The sequence below is a fragment of the Cryptomeria japonica genome, chromosome 4 (genome assembly GCF_030272615.1).
Source record: "Cryptomeria japonica chromosome 4, Sugi_1.0, whole genome shotgun sequence".
In the NCBI taxonomy this organism is placed as follows: Eukaryota; Viridiplantae; Streptophyta; class Pinopsida; order Cupressales; family Cupressaceae; genus Cryptomeria; species Cryptomeria japonica.
In genome coordinates this window covers 591,157,851-591,183,688 of record NC_081408.1, presented here as the reverse complement: position 1 = coordinate 591,183,688, position 25,838 = coordinate 591,157,851, and the positions used below count along the sequence as shown (strand labels likewise).

The window sequence follows — 25,838 nt, the reverse complement described above, 5'->3', positions numbered from 1 at the left end:
AAAAGAACTTGGGGTTCAAATAGTAGGCAATAGCATGAATATGTTGGAGTTGTCAGTTCCACCTCTGATCAATTATGCACCATATGGGTTCATATTCGGTCTTGTTTGACCCATACAAATGTTGAATTGCCTCTTTGTCTCTATCCATGGTCTCATATACATACCCCATGGGGTTTTGATCCCCATCCACCATTCGTAGAACCCTCACCAACGGTTTTGACACATAGATATAAAAAATTTCACAAAATCAACAAATTGTAATAAAAGTTGAACAACTTGAACTCGGCAAGGCCCGAAAATGCGACTCGGAGAAAACATGGCAAAAAGTCAGCAAAAATCAACTTAAAAAATTGTTTAAATTTCATTTAAAACGCATTTGATTGATTTGAATGCAAATCGGGTGTAGAATGGCATCCTAATGTGGAATGTTGATGTCTGATAGACTGAAACAAAATGAATATAGCAAATTATCTTTGTAAAACTAAACATAAACACTACATTAAAATATTTTACATCTTCCTTTTCCCAACTCTAGTAAAAACTAGGGGAGAGGTATCTCTAGTACTAGGAGTTCGTTGTGGCTATGCCTCCTCACTCAACATGACAGGTTGTGGCTTGACCTCCATCCTGGATGTAGCTGCTACTGGTATTGACAATGACTCCTCATCATTGTCAACCTCCTCATCCTCAATGTCATCCAATGTGAATCCAAATCCACCCCCCTCCTCCATTGCCTGCCTCTCCAAATCATAGATATCATCATCGATAAACAATGGAGGCTGCTCTTGTGCTGTCCAATCATTGTATTTATATCATCCAAATCAATTGTACCACTTGAGGCTGATGTTTTCTCTACCTTTCTTATGCACAATCAAAGATTATATTGCACAAAGACAAGGTCATTGAGGTGTTTATGAGCTAATTTACTCCTCTTTGTGTGGATGATCTCAAATAAGATCCAATTGTGCTCCCAGCTAGATGCACTACAAGGTTGGCATGAGATGTGAAGGGCAAATCTTTGCAGATTTGGGGCATTTCTACCCCATTTTCTCCACCAAGACTCTACAAAATAAAATATTGAGGAGTTAGAAAGCAAAGTCAAAATATCAATAGTTGTAATTTGTAAACTTGTAAATTCCAAATTTGTAGCTTTTTAAGATGCATGTAAAAGACTCCAAATATTATGCTTGGTGTTTGAGTGGTTCTTCCTCTCTTAGCGAAATCTAAAGAGAAGAGCTTACCCTTTTTTTCGATATAATTGTCGAATTCAGCCACAATGATGTCTCTCACCTCAACATCGATGTCAACCTCTGAGTGCATGTAGTGAGGCCCTCCATAAAGATGCATGTAAAAGACTCCAAATTATACTTGGTGTTTGAGTGGTTATTCCTCTCTTAGCCAGATTTGAATAGAAGAGCTTACCCTTTTTTTCCATACAATCATCTAATTCAGCCACAATGAGGTCTCTCACCTCAACATTGGGTGTCAGCCTCTGAATGCATGTAGTGAGGCCCTCCATAACCTCTCCATTAGGATTTGAGAAGGAATCTCAGTAGAAAAAATGAGGGTTGAGGAAGTATCTTGTTGCATGGATGGTGTAGTGGAGTTGATTGTTCCACCTATCAATAATTTCCCATATGGGATCAAATTTGAGGCTGCTCCCCTTTAATAATTTTAGATAGATTCCTTGGCCCTATCCATGGCCTCATATAGATACCCCATTGGTGTTTTTTCCCCATTACCAATTGGAGAACTCTAACTAAAGAGCTCCAACACCTACAATTTAAAAATATAAAAAGATTAAAGTTACACATTTATAATGAAAGACTTGAATTAAAAAAATTGAATATTCTATTTGAATTTAAATTTGAACTTTTGAAGTTACCTTCACAATCTCATTATCTCTTTGTGCAAATAGGTTGTCGAAGACTATGCATGCAACTTGTTCTCCTTCGGATTTCTTTGAATAAGTTGAGTCTAGCCATCCTTAACTCACAAACATTTGTTTCAAAGCCGTCAATGAACCAAGAATGCTTTGTAATGTTAAAAAAATCATTTCAAACCTTGTGACACTCGATCTTACCAAGTCTTTCCTTTGGGTGTGCTCTCTCATCAAGTGAAGAACCCAAGGGTGATTGTAGATACATTTTGTGATCTTCCTTGCATTCTCTACAACTGGTGTCACCCAATCATGTTTGCCTACGTCCTCCAAAAGAAGGTCAAGTACATGTGCTATACAAGATGTCCAAAAAAGTGTGTCGTGTTTCTCTTGGAGGATTCTACCAGTTGCCACATATGTTGTTGCATTATCAATGATTATTTGCACGCAATTTTGAACTCCCACCCCCATGACAACTTGCTCCAACATTAGAGCCAAATTTTCTGCATTTTTCACTTTGTTGGAGGCATCCATTGATTTCAAGAAAACCACATTATTTTTACAAGCAACCAAAAAATTAATTATGGTGCGATTTCTCCCATCTGTCCACCTTCAAAAAGAATAGTGCAACCATATTTTTTCCAATCATTTCTTTGCTCTTCCACACTTTTTTTGCCCTATCAGTTGCACTCACAAGCAACATAAAAGTACAAAGTGAAATTATTAAGTACACAATTTTAATTTTTAAAGAAAAACAACTTAATTCCACATAAATTACTATGAAATTATTAAGTACACAATTTTAATTTTTAAAGAAAAACAACTTAAATTCCACATAAATTACTATATAAAATAACATAAATTTAGTCTAAATTTTAAAACTCAACATAAGTTATCAAAAAATTTAAATCAACTTAACTAACCTCCCACCCAAGTCTGTGTGAGAAGGTGCCTTGTAGCCTTTTCCTACAACTTGTTGTGAGGTATTCACACATCGCCCCATTGCAAATGGGGACCCCCACTTTTTGCTTTCTAGGTTGTGTTAGAGTCTTTGCTATTAGTCTTTGCATTGAAGGGATGGAGTTTCTCAAGTATCTAGAGGGTCATCATGTCAGATTGGTCTCCTGAGTGGAGTGAAGTAAGTCATCAAGCATGTGGCAAGAATGATTTGTGGGTGAAAGACTTGAGGATTGAACAAACTGAGCAAAGTCAGGTGAAAGGACTAAGTCAAGAATCTTTCCTAAGGATGCGTACCTTGCTCCCTCGCTGGAGCGAAATTTGCCGAAGTACCTTGATCTCGTACCTTGCTAAGGACATAGACTTCTGTACCTTTCTAAGGTCCTAGAGCGAATTTTTGTTTTAGGTCTTGTCCTTCGGAAGGTCACAGAGCGAATTTCCTCTATAGGTGTTCTTAAGGGTCGAATTGATGATGCTTTCATGTGGAGAGATTGGAAAACTTAAGGCTCAAATTGGTGAGGTAAAAGAAAGTTGTGAATTTCAAGCCATGTCCTTAGAGAGGTCCTAAAGTGAACTCAAAGTCTTGTCCTTGCTGTGGTCCAAGAGCAATCTTTATCTTCAAGGTCATGTTCTTCCTAAGGACATTGAGCGAAAATTTTATCAAGACCACGTCCTTCCTAAGGACGTTGAGCGAAATTCCTTGGATAGGTCCTAAGGTGGATGTTGAATTGATGTCCTTGGAGAGGACATAGAGTGAAATTTTCCTTCAAGTTTTGTCCTTCCAAAGGACGTGAAGCGAACTACCTATCTTGACCTTGTCCTTCCAAAGGACATAGAGCGAATTTCATTTTAGGTCTTGTCCTTGGAGGGGACATGGAACGAATTTCCTTCCTTGACCTTGTCCTTGGAGAGGATCCAAAGCGAACTTGTTTCTTGTCCTTGCCAAGGTCCTTGAGCGAATTTTTGCCAAGTATGTACCTCACAGAGACCTTAGAGCGAATTTGAAGATGTGTACCTTAGAAGGACTTTAGGGCGAATTTTGTCCATAAACATGTGCGTACCTTACATAAGGCCAAGAGCGAATTTTGCTTCAAGTCATGTCCTTGGATTATTAAGACCTTGTCCTTCCAAAGGACATGGAGCGAAATTCTCATTTAGACCCTGTCCTTGGAAAGGACATGGAGCAAAATTCTCATTTAGACCTTGTCCTTGGAAAGGACATGGAGCAAAATTCTCATGAAGGCATGCTCTTCCAAAGGACATAGAGCGAATTTCATGCCTTGTCCTTTCAAGGGTCATAGATCGAATGTCCTCCCAAAGGTCCAAGAGCGATTTTCTTGTCCTTGCTAAGGATGGAGAGCGAATTTTATTTTAGGTCTTGTCCTTGCCAAGGTCAGAGAGCGAAATTTCTTATCAAGAGCCTTGTCCTTTCAAAGGACCTATAGCGAACTTGATCTTGTCCTTCCAAAGGACATGGGGCGAAATTTTACTTAGGTCCTGTCCTCCCAAAGGACATGAAGCGAAATTTTATTTGGGTCTTGTCCTTCCAAAGGACATGGAGTGATTTTTTTTGAAATCATGTATCTTGCCCCTTGTTTTGAGCAAATTCCTCAAATTTAAGCATTTTGGCAAGAAGGTGAAGTTGGCCAGCATGAGGAAGGTAATTTGTTGTTTTAATCAAGTCGGCCTTACACTCCAAAAGACACCTCTTTTACCCTAAGCGCCTATAAAAGAAGGATCAAGATATTCATTTCAACCATCAATTCAAGCATTTTCTTCTTTTCAAGTGCAAATTTGAGAGCAGACTGAGCGAACTTCTCCAGCAAGGAAGCAAATTTCATCTATTCATGAGCGAATTTCACCAAAATATAAGCAAATTGCTCCAGCACAAAGGCGAACTTAGACATTAAAAGTGCAGACCTGAGGATCGAGACCAACAAATTTAAGCGTTAAGGATACAGATCTGATGCTTTAGAAAGTCGAAATCACCTTAAAGAATCTGAATTCATCAAGAGGGAGAGAATTGTACTCAGCTGGGAGACATATCAATCAGTAAATTCGATCATTAAGACAACCCAGATTTGCCCTAGGACGTTAAGTTTGCCTTCCAGACAACGAATTCATTGATTATTGTCAGTCCTTTGATCAGATTTAGAAAGAAATCATCAAGCTGTATATCATGTGTGTTTGATGATCAATTGTTAGTTTCACAAGAGACAAGGGAAGAGATCAAAAGGATCAGGTTGGAGGAAGAATGGAGTAAGGATCTTAAGGAGAAAGTTTCAAGGACCTCTTCAAGAAAGCTTCATCAACATCAAGAACACCTCAAGTGCATGAAGAAGACTTAAAGTGCTACTAGGTTGAAAGATTTCAAATGTTCAACAGCTGCAAGTAGTAGAATGCGATATCTTCAAGGTTCTCATTCTATCACATTGACATGGAGAACATGAGTGCAAAGGAGGAATCATCCAACTACCTCAAGGCACTAGACCATCAAGGAAGGATAACCTACATGATGGAGGAATGTTTTACAATCTTGAATTCCCTTTAGGAATCCAAGAATCAAATTCAGTACATTGAAGAGCTACATTCAACCAAGTGCATCATCCACTCCAAGTACATCATGAGCAAGAGAAACTCAACCAAGGTCATCACACAATATCAAACATGATCAAAGAAGCAGATAGTTTCAGAAGAGTTAATCAAAGTCCGCTTCTCATCAATCATCACATCGAGCAACTGAATAATGTTGAGTATCCAGAGATACCTCTCAACATCCCTTCATGGTGATGAATCAAATCAAGTCTACAAAGTACAAGATTGAGGTGGCATCCCAGTCGCTACTCCACCAATCAAAGAGGTCCACATCAGTGCGTCTAAGTTCAATGAATCAAGTTCATATATGAATGCACAAACTCCGATGTACCTATCCTTGAATCTATTGGTCCACGCTCATTAAATGTAATTTTCTCATAGGCTAAGGAGAGTTTGTTGTAACAAACCCTAGTTAGGGTTTCATTGTAAAATCTTGGCCATTGATGGAGAATCAATCCTGGCCATTCATTGTAAATGAGCTCTCTATAAAAGATCAAGCTCTTCATTTGTAAGGGTTAATAGTGAATAAGAATAGAATAGAGGATAAAATAGAAGTAGATTAGGAGAGGGAAGAATTGTTGGTATGACTTGTAAATGAGATACTCTTTTCTTTGAAGTTATGGTGAAATTTGTTATTTCAACAAGCCTCATGGTTCTACTTGTCAATTTATTTTCATGTTGATTAGATTGAATGGAAGAAGTTGTTGAATGTATTTGTTTGGAATCCGTTTAGTCTATACCACTAGCCTCTTGCTAATTGTAAGTGCGCCTTGTGTGGTCAACTGGAATGATATGAGAACTTCGAATCATTCTACACTCATTGCTTACGCATTAACTTGAATGGTGATCGATGTTTGATGGTATTGATTCGAACATCTTTGGAATCCCCGTAGAATATTGCACTGAGCTTGTGTCAAATTGTTCAAGTTGATGGTGAGACCTCACTCGGTAGGGTTCCATATAGTCATTCATCCATATTCTTACATTCTAGGTTCTAGAATAGACTCTCTCAACCCTTTCCTTTTGCCCTTTTTCTCAATTCAAGCTAGTTTAGGATAAAGAGCATCACCATATTGCAACATCAGATGATCGAGTTCCAGCAAATCAAGCATTCAGGCATTCGAACGTAAGTCCCCTTGTGATTCCAGCATAATCACATCAAACCAATGAGCTTATCCACACGTAGTGACCCTACATTCATGAACCTTGGAGTCTTCTCAAATGATCCTTAAGCTAATCTTCAGCATTTGAGAGATATTGTTCAAGAGAGGATAAGATACTCTTGGGTATTTTATTTTGTGTTCGCATGTGCGTAAAAAACACATCAATACAACTGTCTATGCGGTAACCAAATTATGCCAATAAGGATTATTTGTTACATTGAAAGGGATGCTATTTGAGTGCCAAAAATCAGAACATGCAATGCATGCTCCTGTGCCTCTCTATTCCACTCACTTGCCTCTAATGATGGTTGTGCTCTAGGTGTGTTTTTGGGCACAAAATAATTATGTATAGGAGATGATGTTGGTGGTTGTGCTGATGCTCTTCTAGAAGAAGCTGAAGTGGTGCTTGTGGTGGTGGTGGATTTGCAGATACATGGGCCACAAAGAGAGCCCACTACTCTTTGAAGTGCTTCTTCACTGGCCTCAAGGTCAAGTGGCACACCTTGAGAAGTAACTATGGCTGCTTGCATGGATAACTTTGACCTCTCCTTTTACAATTTTTTTTCTTTTTCTTCGGCGGCTGCAAGTATGGCATTAATTTCTCTTTTGATTTCCTCAGTGGTCTTAGGACAAACCCCTAGGATCATGATGCCTGCAAGGTGGTATTTGAGGTGGTTTATGCCACCTTGAAATATTCTCACATTTTATGCTAAAAACTGAACTAGGTTCCGGTCCTTGAGAAGCATACTTCCAAGCAGTGTCTCTAGCTCATTTAGGACTAGTGCCTACAAATGATGGTGGAGGCTCCATCCCTGAAGTTGAACTAGATGAACCTTCTCTATTTGCAATTATATATAAACCTACACATACAAAGTGAAAGCACAAGTTAATATTTAATAAAAAACTAACAAACTAAATAAATTTAAAATTAAATGATTATAGATTAGTTGAAAATTTGAAATCAGTGAAAATTTAATGTAATCTAAGATTCTTAACATTTTCTTAAAAAAAAAAGGATTTAAACTAAAAAAAATTGGTAGGGTTTGAAAAATTGTGGAAAATTTGAAAAAATCAGAAAAAAATAGTCAAAAGGTGGTGGAAAATCTTGTTCTTTGCAATCTAAATCTGATTTAGAGTACTTACCAAATGGCATTGATGTTGTTTCTTAAACCTAGAAGTAGCAAAACAAAGCAAAATGTTAAAAGAATAAAAGAAATAGAAAATCAGAAAACCTACTTGGGAATCCAATTTGCTCTTCAAATTCACCCAAAATCCTCTTCAAATCTCCAATCGTTGGTGCAAAATAGTTGCAACTAGGCTACAAACATGTTTGAAGGGTTTTTCTTGGCCAAAGGAGCAAAGAGAATAAAAAAACAAATGAAATGACCTTTTTGATGCCCCTGGGCGTTATATTTTTAGATGACTGAGTTTTTGTTGCGGATTCGTTGAGATTTTGGCAAAACTCACCAAAAACTTTGCGAGTAGTTGATAGAAAAACTTGCCATGCAAAAAAAATCGCGAGTTTTTCATGACTCACAAATTTTCTACAAGTCTTGCAACTTTGATTGTAGTATTAGAAAATTGAATAATAAATCATCAATCGTTTGAAAACTTACATTGATGATATCCTCCATTATCTTCGAAAATCTGTTATCAAAAATGGCCTTCACGACCTTCTTTGCTTTAGGTTTCCTAGAATAAGGACTCTCCAACCATCTTTCACTCACAAACATTTGCTTTAGGTTGGGTAATGTAGCTAGTATGCTTTGCACAGTGAGGAAATTAGTAGCAAAGCATGTGACCCCTGATCACATGATATCCTTACCATCAGTGTGCTCTCTCATAAGATCAGAATCCATGTGTGGTTGTAGATGTATTTTCTGATATTCCTTCCATGTTCAACCAAATTCTTCACCTAGCTTAGTTTCCCTATGTCCTCAAGGAGCAATTCAAGACAATTTGCAGCACAAGGGCTCCAAAATAATGTCGAATGCTTATCCATTACAAGTTTGCTAGCTGCCACATATGTAGCTGCATTATCATTCACAATCTGGATGACATTTTGCACTCCTACTTACATGACCACCTCATTCAACATGTTGCACAAGGTCTATACATTTTTCATTTCATTGGAGGCATCAGCTGATTTTAAAAATACTAACTGCCCCCTTGAAACAACTAGAAAGTTGATGAGTGTCCTATTCATGCCATTTGTCCACCCATTATATCTTTTGCCAAATTCTCCTTTGGCTTTCCACTAGTCGGTGAGTGTTTTGGAACTCATCCTGCAATGATGGCCCACTCAACTCATAATGACTTGGGGCCTTGAACCCTTTACTTGCCACGATCGATGCAGTGACCAATTGCTCCCAATATGGACTAGAAGCAATATTGAACAAAATATTATTGTAGTACCAAAGTCTAGCACATGCCAACTTTGCCTCATGTTGCAATTCTTTGTTCCATGCAGTGCCTTGCAATCCAAGTTGCACACTAGGAATGTTATGTGGAACAAAAAAGTTAGCCATATGGTTGCCCACACTTCCTGATCCTTGTATCTGTGGCCCAAGGGAAGAAGAGGCCCCCACATCTGCATGTGACCCTGTATAACTCAAATCTGCTATTGGGGCTACCATTGCCTCTATTATTCTCTTTTTTTCTGCCTTCTTTTGGTCACATGCTGCAAGCATTGCTATCGCATCCCTTGTAGCCTATTTAGGACATTTGTCACATGTTATAATATCTTGGCACCTAATCTTTGCAAGGGGATAATTGAGCTGATTTATGTCACCAGTCATAGTCTTAGTGCAATGGTTACAAATAACCTTTTCTCGCATTGCACTTGGTGTCCCATATTTCCAATAAGGGTCCCTCTTTCTACCACCAGCTCTATTTGCAAAAGAGGAAACCTAACAAAGGAGAGAACATAAAAACTTAGTACTCTTTAGTCTTTACAAATTAACTACAAGTCTATAGAAGAGTCTTCAAAGTAAGCTTAATCTCGCTCTACTTCATGTTCTTCTCACTTTCAGATCTAATCTGTTTAGAAATGTATCCTAAATTGGCTGATCATTTAGTTGATTTGATTGGCAGATAAAAATGTTTATCATTTATTGATATTTATAGATTACATTTATTACTATGAATAATATTTATTAACTGATATGTTAACAGTTGGATTATATTTTTTAACATATATTTGTTCACAGTTTTACTGTTTATAGTTACACTTCACAGTTTACAGTGTACACTTACAGAATCAGAAATAAATATGTCTTTTAGCATATATTGTTTAAAAAATTAAAACTTCAAATTTTAATTGTATCTTGTAAATTCTTTCAATTCAGCATTATTTCAGAACTATTTTTTTTTTCACACTTCATATTTTTGCTTTGATATCACTGAAGATTTTTCTCCAACACTTTTTACAGGGATGAGCAAATGCATTTATAAGTTTTAACTGCATTAGCATATGCTTGGTTTTCTTCTGCTTATTAGGAAGAGATAAATTGTTTATTTTTGCATTTGTTATTTCTAAGTAGCTCTCAGTCCATATGCATTGCAAAGAAAATTAAAGGGAAAATTTTGTTTTGAAATATTTGGTTTCATCATTCATGTACTTTGAACTTTTGAAGCTATTGAACTTAAACTTTAAACTTAAAAATATTTAGTTTTTATGATGAATGTGAAATAGAAAACTTGTTCAATCGCACACACCTTGCTAAGTTTCTCCTCACGACCTCTTTCTCCTGAACTGCGACCTATTTCTATGCTTAGGTGCCCCGTGCCCCTATTCATTTTGCTTTTCTTTCCCGTCATTATGTTGAAAAAGGTTGAAAAAACAATAGAATCCCTAACTTAAAAATGCGTATTCTTTTATTTGCATGTCAAACGAGTTTATTGGGTTTTTTCGCAATTTTTAGGGCCAAAACTCACTGCAAGTATCTCAGAAAATCATCTGCGAGTATTTGTTTGTTCGAGTGACTTTGAAAGATCCCCAAATCCAATTTTTCCCAAAACTGAACCAAAATTTGAATTTATGTGCAAATGTTTGTTGCTTATAAATCTTTGGCCAGCATATATTTGGAAGGGGTTTGACGGGTTTTTCTTGTGTTTGATTGGTTTTTGATGTTTTAAGAAAGATTCTTGAATATTATATGAAAGAAATTGCTGATCTTAACTAGCATAATGCAATAACACATAAGAAGGCAATCAAGAAACTTTCTTTTGCTTAAAAGAGCAATGTTCATACCATAATCATGATCCCATAAGTTTGATATAAATTTCCAGCCAATAGAAATATAGAAATTAGCTCCAATAATTGCTAGAACCCTAATTACACCCTAGGGTTTGATGCCCTTCTTCCCAAAATGGAGCGGCTAGCTGGAATTGAGCTGGAAATAGATGGTAATGACCTCTAGAAGGTCTGCCCTGCAACTAATTGTAGAAAACCTGCCCTCAAACTGATAGAACTGCTCAAAAATCCCCAAAGAAGGCTGCCACAAGCACATTGAAGCTGAAAATTGATGGAAACTGTCACCCAGAGAGATGGGTTTTCGTCCAAATTCCCCAATTCTTCCAAAAGTTGGCGTTCCCGGAATTCCCAATCTGCTGAAACCCTCATGCAAGCTGCTGATCTGAAAATAGAGGCATAAGAATTGAATCCAAATGATAGGTAAAATGTCTTTTTATCTATTTTGGGGTTACTATTTGGCCTTAAAATCATAAAATATCCTTGAGGATCTAATTTCTCATTGTGAACTTGGCCCCCTTTTAAAAACACTTAAGTTACTAGGATGGGGGGCACTTTTCACTATTCCTCTTATGTTTTTCTGTTACTATTCACTTTTTACTATTCCCTTAAGGCCAACTTTAATATTTCAATTTTAATCATGGATTCAACCCCAGAACTCCAATTTGATAAGCCCATAAAGCTCCCTGCTGAGCTCCACAACCCTCGGTTGGGTCCCCTCTCCACTCCACTGGCCTATAGGAACCCGATGATAGGTCAATCCCTGCTTCACTACCTATCACCTAGGAAGGGGACATTACAATCTTCCCTTCCTGAGATTGCTTGCCCTCAAGCAAACACCAAGCAACCCTGCTGCTCCACTCCGAAAAAAATACCGTACACCACAATCTATGAAGCAACAACGTGGAATCCATGCAGACAACCAATCAATACCCGGATCCCATATCAAAATGTAGAACCTGTTGTAAGCGATGAAGAAGAAGTTTGTCAACCAATCACCCTGAAGTAACCATCCATGCATGTAGGACATCAAGACAATGTGAGGATGAACTATCATATGCCAAATAACCAACACAAATGGCCACCAACCCTCGCTGCCATAACTCTGATCAGCAACATAGATGATATCAAGCATGTCATCAAACCGATGGCAATCAAAGAATATCCAAAAGAAATACCCCTCAACATTCCTAGACTGAATCGCTGATGTAGTCAATGTAAAATCAGGAAGTGCTATATGATTCCAACTAGGACAGCCACTAGTCAATAAAAAATCAAGTGACATGAAGTCACCAATCGACAAGGATATCGCTGCCATATCAAAAAAATTATGAGACAACCCCATAAAGAAAATATGTGTGCCATCAATGCTCATTAAAAACAACTCTTGGGTGGCTGGCCCACTAAGAGAGTCATCAATCAAACCACTATCACCATCATGAGAATGATCAAATACCTCAACTGGAATTTCTGAATTAAGCAACTCATGTCTCACATCATCAAATGAATGATGGACATCATGAACATGTTGAAGATTGATCTTGGCTTGGTGAGCCAATAACTTGGCTTGCCTTGCCCTTTCTAGTCAATGATCATTCATCATTTGGGACTGAGCTATATCAGCTGCTCCAAAATGTCTAAACTCAGTCCTAAAATGAGATATACCACATGACTTATCATGGCCAGAGCATGCGTCATGTGTACCCACCATAATAGAATTATCATGACTCATTTCCCAATGATTAGAAGCACCAACATCATAAAAAGGGGAGGATGAATCACTGCTGTTATAAGTCAGAGAATGAGGACTGAATTGTTCCGTTGTATTCATACCTTTAGAGTCATCAAGCATATTGGCTACATCAAGGGCTGGTTTTAAAGATGTTCCCACTAAAGTTACCAATGATGATGCAATTCCTTTGCTACCAGTGAATTTTCTGAATGTATACCTATATGGAGTCCCATTGCCAAGAATGAAGTATCGTCACATGAAGATATTATATCGCCACTAGCACCATGTACCAAGGTCGCCAGGTCATGAGTATAAGGGGATATGTTGCTGTCAAGTATGCTTGCAATACACTTGGCTGCCACAATTGGTATTATCGTCGTCAAAGTATGCTTGCATACACTTGGCTGCCACAATTTTTGGGTTATCATTATTGGTAACCTTCAACACAATTTGTTTACCTCCATGGGTAAGCTCAAGATCCATGTTGTCTTCTTCCCTAACCAAATATGCCTTCCAAGTGTAATCAAGGAATGATATTCGAAACAAAGGCACAATGTCGAACCTTGCATGCAATGGGGTTTTTTAATTCTTATCACATGGTCTTGCATAACAAGATGAATGGAAACCGTGTAAAAATGGGAGATGGTTAATCATCAACATGAGACCCACCTTTATTTTGTACCTTCCAAGTTTGCTTTCATAGCCTGCGTCCAAAGGTGTGTGACATACTGGAAACTCCCCTCATGAGCTGTCAAATTTATCACCTCAAGGCTGCTGTTATAAATTAGACCAACAACTACTAAAGTGACGTCAATGATGTCCATATACCCATGCATAAGAAAGAAACCCATCTCCACACACTCCAATCCAACCCATAAACTGATGTAGATACAAACAATTCTGTAAATATAGTGAACAGCCATGTAGTACAACCACTTGTCACTAAATAACCCATGTCATTTGGCTCTAATGCCAACCAATAAGAAGTTGTACAGTCATAAGAATTAGGTGCCAACATTAAATTTGCAATGTAGATGTCTTCCTTAACACCCAAAAGTAATTCATGAGTGGCTGATCCACTATGATTAACACCCATAAAATCACTATGCTCATTCATATCATTGTCAACATCAACTATAAACTTAGAATCAGAGAAGTCTTGCTTCTCATTATGTATTGAATTGTGTATGTCACGAACTTCTTTGCATTGATTTATTACTGTTCTAAAATAAACAAATTCAATCCTCTCAATAGAAGCATCATAAAATAGCCATGCTTAGCCAATGCATCATGTATGCCAACATTTGAAAACTCAATTTCACTAATTACTCCATGAATAGGAGCTGCAAATTCATGTAAAGGAAAGAGTATAACGCTGCTGTCCTTAATCAGAGATTTAGGATTGATTGTGCCCTTTCTTTCATTACCTTGGGAAACTTCAATGCATGAGCTCACTTGCATAGTCTTGGCACACCAATCTTGTAGCATATCAAGTCTTGAAACTATGACATCCTTATGCTCAATCAAAGTGTCAACATCATAAAGGTGAGGCATCAACATACAAATTGAGTTATGTTCTTCTCTAACTGCTGTTATAAAATTAGGCTGTTGGCAAGTAGAAGTTCTCACTATTGCTTCATGCTCATTTATTCTCTCATGAATGTCTACCATGCTACATTTCTTGTCACCACCATCTAGCTTGGATTCATGCTCATGTGATGTCAAAAGATTGCTGTCCCATCTTCTAATCCATACCATCACCTCCATGACTGATATGTTATCCATTACTAGCAAATTCCAAGGTGTAGTATGCACAACAAACCAAACATTATCAAAATGCAAGATCTTCTTAGTAAACAACCTCTTAGTCTCTTTGTTCATCTTTTTAAAACAAAATGCTTCATATGATCTTAACCATTGTCCTTCCATTGAAGATGATGCATGAGTAACCGAAATGAAATCAATTATGTTCCATTCCACACAAATGGATATATCACTTGTGGCTGGTCCATTGAGGGTGTATCTAATATCATCATTGTTTTGAGCCTTCAAAGGGCTCTCTAAATGAGGAAAGTCATAAACTTTATGATGCAAACTAGTCCAAACTGAATTTCCTAAATCGTACCTCCCTACTTCTTCACACAACTCAACATGCTCTTCTTGTGGACTTGCCTCAAGAAGTTCTTCTTTTGTATGCTCATCATCTACCCATTCTTCCCTTGGAAGAAATAAGGACCTAGTGTATGACTCTTTGTCTTCTTACATTATCCAGCTGATTGCATCTTTCGTTGACCTCTTGCAAGTGTTGTCTTGCTTGGGCAGCATGCAACTTGGACTTCTTAGCTCTTAGTGACCACCCATCACACAACCCTTGTGTCATTTTAACATCTTCCATAGTATGGTGAACAAAATCAGGCCCTTTGTGGTTTAAATCGACAATATATATCTCATGTGTAGCACTATCAACTTGAGTACCATCATAGGATGACTCAACAACATCATTACCTTCATGGGAAATGGATGATGCTACACAATTAGAACTGCTGTTGCAAAATCAGAATAGGTGTCAAACTTTGGAGTCATGTTTTCAACACCTCTAATGGGTTGGTCCAAGATTGTAATCTCTTCCACTTTGTGATCAACATGCTGACTCAATGGTGTGCTATGTTTCTCCATATGATCCAAAGTTATTTCTTCTTTAGGACTCCCACATGATGACTGATTTTTGAATTCATTGTGATCACTTGTAGGCTGCAAACTACAAACAAGTGATTCTTCTTCCTTTCCTTGTTCTTGTACATTAAACTCTTCACTTTCCCCAATGGCTTCTTCACTATCTTTTGAAATTTCTTTCCTTTTCCGCTGCTGATATGAACATGAAAACATCAAGTCATCTTCATCCTCATTTGGTATACCCAAGAATTGTGTGAAAGAAAGCGTGTCTTGTATCTTTTGAGGAAGAGAGCGATACTAGTCATAGTTGGCCATAATTGCTTTATTTGTTGGCAAGGCACGAGGACTCTTAGCTGTTCTTGTAGATGGAGATGAACCATTAGTGTGCCTAATTTTCCTTGAAAGGAAATCTTCAACATGTTGCAATTTACGAATTATCTTTTGCTGTGAATGGTGACGGCCCCTCAACATTTGTTCGCTACTAGGCAACTTTCCCCTAGTTCCCATTTCGCTGTCCACAATCACAACTGAAACCAAACTGAAGTGAAAACAACTGATCTTTACCCAACAGGCTGGCAAGATCATGGCTCTGATACCACTGAAAGATCCCCAATCCAGTTTTTCCCAAAACTGAACCAAAATGTAAAGTTATGTGCAAATGTTTGTTGCTGATAAATCTCTGGCCAGCGTATAGTTGGAAGGGGTTTGACTGGTTTTTTTGTGTTTGACTGGTTTTTGATGTTTTAAGCAAGATTCTTGAATATTATTTGAAAGAAATTGCTGATATTAACTAGCATAATGCAATAACACATAAGAAGGCAATCAAGAAACTTTCTTTTGCCTAAAAGAGCAATGTACATTCCATAATCATGATCCCATAAGTTGATATAAATTTCCAGCCAATAGAAATATAGAAATTAGCTCCAATAATTGCCAGAACCCTAATTACACCCTAGGGTTTGATGCCCTTCTTCCCAAAATGGAGTGGCTAGCTAGAATTGAGTTGGAAATAGATGGTAATGACCTCTAGAAGGTTTGCCCTACAACTAATTGTAGAAAACCTGCCTTCAAACTGATAGAACTACTCAAGAATCCCCAAAGAATGCTGCCACAAGCACAGTGAAGCTGAAAACTGATGGAAACTGTCACCCGGAGAGATGGGTTTTAGTCCAACTCCCCCAATTCTTCAAGAAGTTGGCATTCCTGGAAGTCCCAAGCTGCTGAAATCCTCATGCAAGCCACTGATCTGAAAATAGAGGCATAAAAATTGAATCCAAATGATAGGCAAAATGTCTTTTTATCTATTTTGGGGTTACTATTTGTCCTTAAAATCATAAAATATCCTTGAGGGTGTAATTTCTCATTGTGAACCTGGTCCCCTTTTAAAAACAACTTAAGTTACTAGGATGGGGGGCATTTTTCACTATTCCTCTTATGTTTCTCTATTACTATTAACTTTTTTCTATTCCCTTAAGGCCAACTTTAATATTTCAATTTTAATCATGGATTTAATCCCAAAACTCCAATTTGATAGGCCCGTAAAGCTCCCTGCCGAGCTCCACAACCCTCGGTTGGGTCCCCTCTCCACTCCAGTGGCCTACGAGAACTTGATGATAGGTCAATCCTTGCTCTACTACCTATCACCCAGGAAGGGGACATTACAGACTCGTGGGGACAAATGACCTGCAAGTACTTGCAATTTCCATGAGTCTCATGCAAGTTTTTCAAGCTTGGTGTATGATACAAGTTGTAAATCCTTAAAAATCCCTATATTTGATGTTTTTTCAATTTCCTAAGTCTTTGCAAAATTTCGGCCAAGTTTGAGTGTTGTCCAAGCCTGGGTAAAAAATCAACTTGCCATGTTTCAGCGGAGTCTCTGTCTTGTAACACTGCTGTAAATTATGAGAATGGACTTGTTAGTATGTTTTTGAAATTGCATTTGGAGAATCCACCGAGATTGATAGTATTAATTGTAGTGTTTAGTCCCATTGACCTACTTTGGTCATTTAAAGACATTTGTATGGAGTAACTAGATATGTGCCCCCCCTTCCTAGATATTCAAATTTTCATACTTGGAATGATTATGGGCACAATATTGCCCAAATATGGCTTGAATGTCATAAGTTGAGTGTATTCATAAATGATCTTATACTTAGGGTTGTATTGAGTGCCCTATGACATAGCTACCCAATAATTAGATTTGTACAAAAAAGAAAAAGAAAAAGAAAACCTAAAATGAGCCTAATAGAACACTTAGAACCATGGTTAGTAGAATTATAAAGCTAAAAATATGATACAAATGAGTCAAAAGTCAAAGCAAAGAAACAAAAACCTTAAAGTTGCGTTGACATTTAGGATCATTACATTCTAGACAATGAATATAACTGTTTTCCCCTTCAATATCTTTCTGTTTTTGTCTTGATAGTGCATTATCCTGCATGGAACTAAATCATGGAACAAAATCTTATTCAACCTTGATGGACTTACCTCCTCATTTAATTCACTTGTGGTTCCCCAAGTGTCTAGTCATATAGATCAATTAGTACATAATGCAAAATGTTTTGTATCTCATGTTTTCAGGTTTACACAAACATGATTATCTGATTTTCAACACAATTTTGAATTGATTCATTTGTTTGTGAGTTCTCAAATATATTTGAAATGCTAATTTCCACTATTTTTGTTTGCAACTACTTTAGTGGCTCATAAATATTGTATATGTGTCGTCTGTTTCAGGGATCATTGTTTCATGGTGTAAGCTATAGCTGCATGGGAACAGGTGTTTGTGGTACCTCCAAGGTAAATGTTGAAATCTCATTTTAGTTATTTTCATTCTCAGGATTTACTAGTATGAATGGGATATGACAAAGAGGACGGATTATCTGGCTTGAATAAGCTTATATATTTTCAAATTGGGCTGCAACTAACTGTAGTATTATATATTTGAAAGAAAATATTTGCTGTTGTTTTGTTAATATTGTGATGAATAATGTCATTATCTCCTTTGCAATTAAAAAATGAAAATATTTTATTGCACCTTTAGAGGTCCTTGCATTTTCCTTTGCATGTTCACACTATTACCTTTGGGGAAGATGGTTGCCAAATCACGACTCAAAACTACACAATCTATTTTAGAAGTGCTTTCTTGCAAACTGACAGGTTGCCAACAAACATCTCATATTTGAATGGTAACATCATTAGGAAAAGCGAAGGAAGATAACAGGGGTGCTTCCATAGTCCTATGAATTAGTTGCCAAACAATATATAGTAGAAAGGGCAATCTTGGTATTCTATACATAACGTGGGTGGGTGGGAGTTATAGTCGTTTCCAGATTCTATATGTAACGTGCCTACCTGGGGATGGGTGGGTAGTAGGGGCCTCCCACCTGTTGTGACCTTTTCACACATCGCCCCATTGCAAATGGGGACCCCCTACTTTTTAGGCCCTCTCGGTCTTTTGTTTTGGTTTTTGGGGTCTTTTGGTGGCAGTTTCGTCAGTCTCTTTGCTTTGTGAGTGTTCGGGGGTCAAATTTGTTTAAGTCTGCTTTTCGTTTGAGTGAATTTGGTGAAGTCTAGGGCTCATTTTGTCAATTTTGGGGTTTTTGCCTTTAATCCTAGATTTTAGGGGTTTCTGTTAGGGTTTTTGAAAAATTGAATGCAGAACTGGAATCGGGACCCTTCGAGGAACCTCCCAATAAAATTTGAGCGAAATTGGAGCAACTTTCTATATTTAGAAAGTTCCTATTTTTTAGGGATTTTACTGTGTCCCAGAATGTCTTCATTTGGCCAAAAATCAAACTTACTATTTTTAGTAATTTCTATTCTTAGTAAGTTTCTATTTATAGTAAGTCATTCTGTGTCTTGTTTTAGGGGTTTAACACTGACGTTTTGAAAAGTTTCTATTTTTGGAAGTTTATTTCAGGTAGGACCATTCAGGCAAGGTGATGAAGATCAAACATCCACGACTACTAATTCTCAAAAGTTGGAAAGCAGACAAAATCAGTCAAAAATGGTTAAGTGTTGGCATCAAGTCCTAAAGTGGAAAGCTCCAAAAATCATCCAAGTATGGAAAGCAACATAAAATCCTCCAGTAAGTCAATTTGACATCCAAATGAAGGAGTCTGGCATCAAGGAAGGAAGAAAGATGAATTTCCTTCCCTCAGGCAATGTAGTACCCAAATTAGGAAGAAGGCGTCAAAACTGAGGGGTCATGGAGAATTCAAAATGTAATGAAATTCCTTCTCTAATGCAAAATTGCGCCCTACACCAAAGAAGGGCACCAAACTCACATCCCCATGGAGAAATGGAAAAGTGCAAAATTCCAAGACTAAGGCAAAAATCCACCCTAAGAGTTGAATGGACGCCAAAATGAAGGATGCATGGAAAAGGTCCAAGTTGATGAATTCCTCCACACATGGAAAAATCTGCCCTACTCCTCAAGAGGGCGCCAAAATGGCATGCTCAAGGAAAGTGGACAAAACAATGAATTCCTTCCTCAGGTGAAAATTCCGCCATAAGGCATGGAAGCGCGCCAAAGTGGAGTGGTTAGGGAAGAATTGAAAAGGGTATGAATTCCTCCACCTATGCAAAAATCTGCTCAAGAAGGTCATAAGGCGCAAAAACAAGGTAGTCAAGGAAGAACTCCATAGTGTGAAATTCCTCCTTCAGTACAAAATTTCGCCCTAGGAGTTGGAAGGGCGCCAAAGTCAGGAGGTCATGGAGAACGTGGAAAATCAAGATTTCCTTGCCTTAGTAAAAATCGTGCCCAAGGAGTACACAAGGCGCCAAATAGAAGGAGCCATGGAATTCATTGAAAATAGTGAATTTCTCCCTCATAAAGAAATTGCGCCCATGCCAGGTGAATGGCGCCAAACAAGCGTGTCCATGGAAAGCATAAAAAAAGTAAAAATCCTTGCCATAAAGAGATTTGTGCCTAGGCAGGATGGAAGAGCGCTAGGGAAGAGGACTCATGGAGAAGCCAAATAATGATGAATTCCTCCTTCATGAAGAAATAATGCCTAAAGATGATGAAGGGTGCCAAAGCAGGGGTTCCATGGAAAATGAACACTTGATAAAATTCCTCCTCCAATTAGAAAAAAAAGAAAACGCCTCGGCCAAGGAAAAGATGATTAAACGACTAAGTCAAAGAAAATCAAAGGAACGAAGAAATTCCATGGCAGAGTGAATTCCACGCCTAGAGAAGAATTGCACCCTACTCCTCAGGAGGGCGCCAAATAAGTCCAGGATGGAAATTTCCAGGAAAATTTCGAGGGTAAAGGAAGAATGGAAATGCAGAAATCCCCTTAGTAGAAATTTTGAAAAATCTATTTTTAGACACTAGATCTTGTCGGAATCCGGAAATTTTTGCAGATTTGGACTTGTGAGAGATTACTCTCTCTTGGATCCAGGTCCTAAATTTTAGGAAAATTCTTAAAAAATAGGAGATGGTGGAAAATTGTTGAAAATCTCTTCTAGGGCAAGGAAAGTTGAAAAACTTAAAAAAAATACTTCTAGAGTCAGAGATTCTCCCTCTTGAAGTTTTCTCTCTCCAGGGTTTTTCTTGCCAAGTGGCAGCCGAGTCAACGGACGCTGAATTAATGAAGCATCTCTTTGCATGCAGCCGTCACATTTATGGCATTATGGCAGATTCCTTCTGCATGCAACCATCAGGTTCAGGAGATAATGGTGCATTTATGGCATCATGGGCGATTTTTGCATGAGGGTACATTCATTGCATAGTGGGCACTTTTTGAATGTAATGGTTAAATAATGCTTTATGGGTGCCATTTTTTCCAAGATTGTAATTAATTATATATGGGCTTTATGGGGTATTTATTGTTGATCCCCACCTTATTGCATCTTGAGTGGAGAATCTTTTAGGGGAACCCTAATTAGGGTTTTGCATTTAGCCAAGGCATGAAGCCTATATAAAGGGGAAACCCTAATTGAGGAGGGAGCCTTGTATGAAATTGTTGCAATAAGTTTTTGACAAAATAACAGTGAAACATTGTTCTCTGATGGTGTCCACTTAAGTTATTTTTTCAAAGCTTGCATGGTTTCACCTTCCTCACTTAGAGTAGAATTTTATTTTCTCAGCTGTTAGATAAAGTGCTTTGATTTCAATGGAGAATGTAATGGTGTTTGATGAATTTCCATGGTTCATACTTTTTGCATCTTGCTGATTGTAAGTTGCAGTGTAAAGTTAGCCTAAACCCCCAAATTTGTGCTAAGTTCGATTGCAAATAGTCGTTTGGATTGCGCCGTGTTGGGTATTCAAATGCACCTTCTCAATATGAAAATCCTTCATCATCCTCAGAAGATTGCACCGGTTCTTGCGGAGTTGTAGTTAAACTTGGCGAAGCAGAGCTTGGTTTATTTGAAATTTGTCTACCAAAGCATTAACTATTGATATCACTGCCCTTAGGAGTAGATTTAGATCCTTCTAAATCCTTTTCCCCTTTATTTTCAGTTCATTTTAGTCCGTTCGAAGCAACAACATCGCAGAATTGCCATATCCGATGATGGAGTTTCAGCCACAACAAAGAAGTGAAAGAATGATGCAAACGTAAGGCCCCTTGGATTACCAGCAATCACATCAGCCAACTGAGTCACGTCCGTAGCATAAAGGAACCTTGGAGTCGATTGTTTGAACTTCTTGCAATCTTAGCATGCAATCGCACTTTGATCAAGAGAGAGTGAAGTGACCGTTAGGCAACTTTATTCTGTGTTCAACATAGTCATAAAAACACGTCAACACCACCCACCTCAACTATAGTAGTTGATTTGCCTCGACGACTATAGTAGAGTTCTAGTAGTTGGCCTATTCTTTTTCTGAAAGCTTGATAAGCCCCGTCTATGTGGACTTCATTATGTTAATGATCGCCACTGCCCCTTAGAATAGCAGGGCTGAGTTTCATTCTATCTTGGCATAGAAAAGTGAAGTCAATTATAAGTGACAGGGAGTGGAGTGGGGCCCCCCTTCTAGCCCTCCGACTCCCACATCTTGATTTCTTGAGCCAATGCCCCCCTATTCTAGCAGGCTAATTAATTAACCCCTTTAGAATAGTACGGTGCCTTCTCGTCTTGTATCTCTAGGCAAAGCTCCCGAATATTCGGTCCAATTGTGTCTTCACTTGCCGGAGGAACTGCATATCGTCATGTGTCCGGTATAGAGAATGTGATAGAAAATTAGTCCATTATTCTTAATTTCTTAAACAATGCAGTCATTCATTAGGCACACAATCATAAATATTGGTTAAGAACAAGTTAAGAGAAAAATAATAATGGTGCAAATGGGAGGTGAAAGAAGTAATAATGTATGAGATAGGGGAGTTGTTCGAGTAGAAAGGTGAAGGGGTACTATTTCTCTATTACTAGATCTATCATATTGGTTTAGACTTTAGAGTAAGGAGTGAAGGGGATAATAACAAGGTTGTTCATTCATACTTCAATAACTTGCTAGATATTGGTGTAAAAGAAGAGCAATATTTTGATGTGATGATAGTTTTTGTACTTAGTTTTTTGAAGAATGGTGAAGGTACAAAACAAATGCCTTAAGGAGGATTTAATGTTTAAGCCCAATTCCATACATGCGTTGTGTTAATCTTTTTAGCTAGAGATAGAACTGGCATGGGTGGGTTGTATTTCAAAATGTGCTTTATATGGAATTTTAATCTAAACATTAGTTTCCAATGTCAATGTTTCTTGAATAATGGTGGTCATTTCTCAATAATGACATTTTTGGGGCCATTTCTGGCCCATGAGAAACAAATAAATCCACAAGAAAATAATATAAAAAAATAAAGTACAATATGGCGAGGTCTTCCACCAAAATTCTAAACAAACTCACTGTTGGACATATGTTGTTATTGATGTCAAAAGGATGTTATCTCTAAGGGAGATTGTTGGATGAATGTTTTTAGTAGAGTATCAGACATGTTGCTTACTCTTGCTACATTCGGAAGGTTGGAGAATTTTTGTTACTTGTCTTGTCATGTCAGAGCATTTTGAGTTGCAGTAGTACCATTATTTGATATGACTAATTGGTTGAGACATGTTCGTAATACCATGGTGCAACTATTCAAGTTGATGGAAGTGTTTTGGAAGTCTGTTTTGGAAAGTTGGCTTTTGTTACCTAGACAATACGCTTGTTTTGGTAACCTGCAGTGGTTCGCATTTGCTAGTACTTAGGGGTGGTGTCCAGTGGTTTGAATGGAGAGTATGCCTACACATGTTCTATCAATATCCACTGTTTCTGGAATCTTGGTATAGCAGAACATAATGTTTGTTTCACTAGTTTGGCTACCGTGTTGTTGACAGACCTTGTTCGTATTCCAGAATGATGCGGCAAATGATTTGTGTATGTGTTCTTGGAGATTAAGGGTGGATGTTCCTTGAGACCATATTGATCCTTAGTAGGATATGTATGACTGTTGACGTGTATTTTGTACACAATCATACACAGAATAAAATACCCAAGGGTACCTTATCCTCTCTTGAATAAAGCCTCTGATTGCTGAAGATGTCGCAAAAAAGGATCAATCAGGGTGACTCCAATGTTCTTTTATGTAGGGTCTCTACGTGTGGATAAGCACCAGTGGTCGTTGTGAATGCTGTTTCATCAAGGGGCCTTACGTCATCCGAGCTGCAGGAACAAGATTTCTCTAAACTAACAAGTTCTCAAAAAGATCAAAAGGTAGAGTTTGCAAGGGGTAAATTCTAATCTAATCCTAAGAATGACCCAATGTAGGCTAGACTTGGCAAGATTCTACCAATTTCAATATTGCCATGAAATAACAAGTCAACTGAAATTGATGCGATCTTCTAAGGTAACAAATGATTTTTCAATTCATCAAGGATCATGGACACTACCACAAAGGCACATATCCAAAGCTCAATGACGATTGAAGGTTTAAGTAATTCAAATCTCTCCAGTTGACCACACAAGGCGTTCCTACAATCAGTAAGAAGCTATTGGTTTGGAATGTGAATCTCACCAAAGATCAAGCCCAACACTTAGTCCTTCAAACTTAAATACTACTTCGACTGAGAATGATTCAAGAAACAAACAACCATGAAGATAGCCACAAGAATCGCAATAAAACACCATAACTTCAATATTTTATTGATCTCAAAGCCAAAATAGACAACAATTGCTTGAAATTCCTTCTTCAAAGCTCAATCTTGCTACAAATACTTTCTTCTCTCCAAAAGCTCTAAACTTCTAACTATTTCTTATTGCTCTCTATTTTCTAATTACAAAAATGAAAGTGAATGAGGGTATATATAGCATCCTCAATTACAATGAACGGCCCAGATCAAAAGAAGATCAACGGCTGAGATTCTGACACCTAAACCCTAATTAGGGTTTTATTACAAAAGTTCCCTTTTTATTGAACAATATTAAATGCATAGCCAAATATTTAATTTGGCACAAAAATCTAGGAAACATAGACCAATGACAATTAAGGTGCCATGTCATCTATAACAACCTCTCTTCTAGAACCTTGTTCCCTTTCCAATGCTCCTTTTTAGCATATGCAATGAATCTGGACACGATTCCTTCAATCTCAGCCATAGGAATCTCGGGAAGATTCCTCATTCGTTCCTCCAAGTGAATAATCTGATCAAAGGCCTTGAGAAGAGTTGCGTCCCATTCAGGTTTGAGTTCCTTGATCTTTTCAATCAGGAGCATAGTAGCAAACATTTGATCTCTTTGCTCATCTGTAATAACATTCTCATCTTTGCAAAAGATGACCTTGACCCTTTCTTCCAATTCTTGAAGATCCACATCTGTCTCAACTTCGATTCTTCTGCCAAGAATAGTACATAAAACCCCAAACACCTTGTCCTGGATTGGATGGATGACCTCCTCCACTTGATTGCATTTGGCGCTGGTGTCTTCGAAAAGAACTTCCTTCATCTGGAGTAAAGTAGACCACTGGAGTAAATTATGAGCTCCTCCATCCATTATCTTTTCTTGTGCTAAGGTCTTTCTTGGTGTTTGCCTGATTACTTGAAGAACAGGAATGATAACATCTTTGATTATGAGCAAAAGCGGCTACTGTTATCATTAGGTTGTGGATGATCTCAAGGACCTGGATAGCCCGATGAATGGTCTGCATCATTCTTGTTGCAAACTCGACTGCAACTGTATGGGATTTGTCAATCCAAGAGCTCATAAGCTGGACCAAGCTCTTAACTCTCTCTGCCTCACCAACTGATTCTAGGGAAGTGCTTGCACAGGAGATACTGCTGGATCCGTCCCAAAGGCTGACTGAGATGGCTAAAGTAGCCTCTCCAAGCACCGACCTCTCTCTCAAGTTTTCTACTCTTTTCCATTTCTTCCTTAAGTTTATCTTTAAGTGCCTCAAATGAATCAGCCGCCTCATCCATTGCTTGCTCAGTGGTGAGTGGACCAAGCTCAACGGTTTCTACATCATATTCTTCTGCAAGGATTTCACCCTCGTACTTGTCCACTGCCGGTGTAGCTATCTGCAACTTCCTGGACCCTGTCTCATCTTTGATCATCTTGGACATTTTGGTGGCCTTCTTCCTTTCTGTTACTCCCTGAGAATTTCCAACAAG

General features: G+C 38.0%; 1 protein-coding gene across 4 annotated transcripts in view; it reads left to right on the top strand.

Moving 5' to 3' along the window:
• Positions 1-25,838, top strand: part of LOC131078635 (GTP 3',8-cyclase, mitochondrial) — a 155,847-nt gene that overhangs the window by 110,367 nt on the left and 19,642 nt on the right. For all 4 annotated transcript variants that reach the window (XM_058016403.2, XM_058016396.2, XM_058016395.2 and 1 more), the window contains one exon: positions 17,988-18,050. The gene's annotated coding sequence lies outside the window, so the exon portion shown is untranslated. The remainder of the gene's footprint in view (positions 1-17,987; positions 18,051-25,838) is intronic.